Source organism: Nannospalax galili, unplaced genomic scaffold, assembly GCF_000622305.1.
Source record: "Nannospalax galili isolate Female #2095 unplaced genomic scaffold, S.galili_v1.0 scaffold227, whole genome shotgun sequence".
Lineage (NCBI taxonomy): Eukaryota > Metazoa > Chordata > Mammalia > Rodentia > Spalacidae > Nannospalax > Nannospalax galili.
Genome location: NW_008360303.1, coordinates 6,417,319 through 6,421,716, shown reverse-complemented (window position 1 = coordinate 6,421,716; position 4,398 = coordinate 6,417,319).

The window sequence follows — 4,398 nt, the reverse complement described above, 5'->3', positions numbered from 1 at the left end:
TTGTATATAAATATGTAAATATATTTTTGACTTAAAACTTTGTACAATATTTTATATTTTACTTTGTTCTTGAGATTTTTTCATAGCAAAAATGGAGCCAATAAGCAACCAAACATTTTTATGTACACACATGCATGTTTTACAACACTTGTACGCTCATTAATTTGTAAATTAGAGATAACAGTAACTAAAAAATCAAATGAAGAATTTTAATAATGCAATTAATAAAATTGCTTAATAAAATCGAGGCCACTTTTATTCAGCAAAATAGAGTTTATTTGAGCAGAATAAGCACTGTGATTCTTCATCTGATAAATCTGATAGACAGAAAGTGGCTGATGACCAGGTAGGCTATGGAGTGTGAGTACACTGGACAAAGGGATGATTCACATCTCAGCCATGCTGAAGAAAGATGCCATGAGTTTCTGCCTTGCATGTTGTCAGAATGGTAACAATTTAAAACTTGGTAAAAATTTCATCCCTGTAATTTTCCACTCAATATTTTTCAGATGTCCTATTTACTCAATACGCAGATATGCATAAATTCCCATGCCCTTTGAGAAATCTACATGTTTCCAAGAATAAACATTTTACTCTCATAGTTGATTTCAAAAACTCACTCTAATTTTTGACATTGTGTTAGAAGAACTGTGCAAATGTCTTCTCAATTTTATTCTCTATTATGAGGTTACCCCTATCTGCCCTGCTGCTCAAACTCTTGGCAGATGCATCCAATAACATATGCGTGTTACAAAACTGCTACTCAAATGCCATCACCTCTTCTGCCATATGTATCAATTGAATTTTGGGACTCTTTTCTAAATACCCCTGCTTCAACTTGGGTAAATCATGGAGAATGTTAGTTGGATGTAATGTCATACAATGAAAATATTCACCTGTTCTTTAGCCTAATGTTTTGAACATAACATCAGACAATATTTTAGTATGAAATCACTGTTTTTCAATCTTAGTTTCCCAGCATCATTTCCAATTGGAAGAAATCCTCTTTTCAAAAGTAAAATGAGGAATAGTGATGCTCTTGGTTGGTTAAAGTGCTTGCCGCCATGCCTGTTGACTTCAGTTCCAGCCCTGAAGCCTGAAAGAGAAAAGACACTCCTGTAACTGCTTCTCTGATCTAAACCCCCACACACATACACACACACACACACACACACACTCACACACACACGCATGCACTCTGGGGCATGTGCATGCACACAGACATGATAGAGAAGTAAATGTAAAAAATGAACTTAAGGTTTTTAAGTTAATTTTCAGTAAGTCTGCAGTGGAGATATTTCCAGTCCCAGGAGTGTGTACTGTCTTATCCATCTGAGCATGTTTCAGTCCATGTGATTTTACTCCATGTTTCTAAACTTGTGCTGAGGCTAGGATCATGATAGATGGACAAGGCAGACAACAACTACTCATTGTATGCAGGAAGAGGGTAGGGATGTATGGAGAAGAGAGGGTTGGACAGAGGGAGATGGACGGGGAATTCTGGGGACAAGTATACCCTTCATATCCTTCAAAGACATAATCCTAGTGACTCTCTTCTAAGTAGGGTGTATCTCACAATAGTCCATTCGGTTATATGGAATCAACAATAAGTCAATCCATTGAATAAAGTTAGTGCCTTCATTGTCTAGTTACCCACTGTTTTAGTTTGTTTTTCCATTGCAGTGACAAAACACTCTGACCAATACCAACTTGGGGAGGAAAGGGTTTATTCAGCTTGCATGTCCTGGGTCACATTTCATCAGGGACCCCAAGGTAGGTACTCAGGGCAGGAATCAGAGGCAGGAGCTGAAGCACAGGCCATGGAAGAACACTGCTTACTGGTTTGCTCCCTTGGCCCTGATCAACTTGTTTTCTTATACAACACAGGTCCACCTGTCCAGGGGTGGCTCCACCCACGGTGGGTGAGCCTGTAGCACATCACTCAGTAATCAAGAAGCTGCCCCACAGAAATGGCCACAGACCATTCCAATGGAGGAAATTCCCCAGCTGAGGCTCTGTGTCCTGGGGGGTACTTTTTATTCTGAGGGGTGGGGCCTGCTGCAGAGAATTGGTTGTGGAGAACTAGCCGTGGAGGGAGGAGCACTGGAAGCAGCAGCACAGGGAAACAAAATGGCCCATGTCTTGCCTGTTGTGGATGTGAGAGGGGATACTTACCGACCTGGGTGAGACCGGGGCCCACACTGGCAGAAGCTAGCTGAGACTGTGAGGGGGTGTGATCTGGAAGGGCAGACCGCTGAGCCACAGAGCAGAATGAGGCACTGGGTGTGGAGTGATTGTTCGCCATTGTAAGTACCCCATTTCCCCTACCCAGGATATAAACTATAAAAAATTCAGATAAACCTGTGTTATATGGTTTGTTAAATAGTGCCAGGAGCAAGGGACCCTATGAGAACTTGGGTGACAGGCTCCCTCAACTCAGATATGTCAAGTTGACACTAAAACTATCCAACACAACTGATTCTTTGTCAACTTGACATACAAACACATCACTCTTAAACCACAACCTTTCCATTTCTTGTCCCCAAGACGCGATGTTAACATTAATATCACAACATAAGAGAGTACAACTTTAAAAGCCCCACAGTCCATAAAAAATCCAAACACTTAAAATTTCACAGTGTATTTTAAAAGTCTCTTAACTGTGGGCTTCTGTAAAATCCAAAACAAGTACTGTCTTATTTCAAAGGGAAGAATCGGGCACACCTAAGTAAAACCTAAGTTCAGCAAAGTAACTCAAGGCTGGACATCTGGCTGGATTCATTCACCATCTTCTGGGCTTCAAAGGGTTTCAACAGCTCCATGTCTCTGACTCTGCCAACCACAGCACACACAGCTCATCTCAAAGACAAAGACCAGCTCCATTCCACACCTGCTGCTTCCCTTGGTGATCATCCCATGTTCCCAGCATCTCCAAAAAGCTGGGGTCTCCATTGAAACTGAGGCTGCACCCTCATCAATGGCCTCTTCTGCTCTCTTGGGGTGCAATGCCTCAGATTCTCTATGACCCCTTCAATCCTGGAGTCTTCACTGCAACTGAGGCTGCACTTTCACCAATGGCTTTTCCTGGCCTCTCAGGCTGTCAAGCCTCAGCTGTTCTCTATGATCTCTTCATGTTTTCAACACCAGAACCATGCAGGAGACTCTTACACATTATCAAGTCTTGCATTCAGCTTGAGATGGAGGCTTGGATTCCCTCTGTACCATAGCTTCTGTGTGCTGCCTCTGAGGCAATACCTTCCAGAAGATTTCACACAGTGATACTGATCTCTATTCCTGCGCATGAGTGTTTTATCTACATGTGTGTAGGTGCACTTGTGCATGTAATGCCTACAGAGGCCAGAAGAGGGTGGTGAATCCCGTGGAAGTGGAGTATGGAATAGTTGTTAGTGTCATGTGGATGTTGGAAACCAAACATAGGTCCTCTTCAAGAGCAACCAGTGCTCTTGACCACTGAATCATCCCTCTAGCCCCAACATACTCTGTTTTTCTGATGAAGCTGCAGCTTTCAAATCCTCTTACCATGCATTCTTCTCCCAGTTGGCACTGTAAATATGTTTAAAAGTAGCCAGCAAAACCTGTGCTTGTTTGAAATGTCTTCTCCCAAACAAAAATATTCTGTCACCTTTAAACTTCAGAAGCCTACAAAGTTTTAGTGCATGGACAAGTTGTAGATAAGTTCTTTTTCATTAAGTAATGTATATGACCTCCAGTCCAATTTCCAGTAGAGTTTTAATTTTGTTCTAAAAACTCATGGTTGGGGGTTGGAGAGATGGGTCAGTGGTTAAACACACTGACTGTTCTGCAGGGGACCTGGGTTCAATTCCCAGCACTCACAAGGCAGCTAAAAACCATCCATAACTCCAGTTCAAGGGGATCTGACATCCTCCTCTGACCTCTGTGGGCATTGCATGACATGGGTATACTTATATATGTGCAGGCAATATACTCATACACATAGAATAAAAATAATACATAAAATGTTAAAAAAAATACCTCATGCATGGTCACAGTATTTACCTGCCACTTTCTTATTGGTGTTCTGGTATTCTGAGAGTCACCGCAATTGCACTTTAAGCTTTACTTACATACTTTTTTAAGAAAATGTTTGCTGGGGCTGGAGAGATGGCTCTGCTGTTCAGAGCACTAGCTGCTCTTAAAGAAGACCTAGAATCATTTCTGGCCTCTGTTGACATTCCACATATGTGGTGCACTTACATACTTGCAGGTAAAATATTCATACACATAAAAAAAATACAGGCCTTAATAAGGGAGATATGGATAAAAATTGGGTTAGTCTAAGGGAGGGGGGAAGAAAGGGGATATGAGGAACCTAGGGGATAAGGAGAAAGAAGAAGCTCAACAGAGGTAGGATCATAG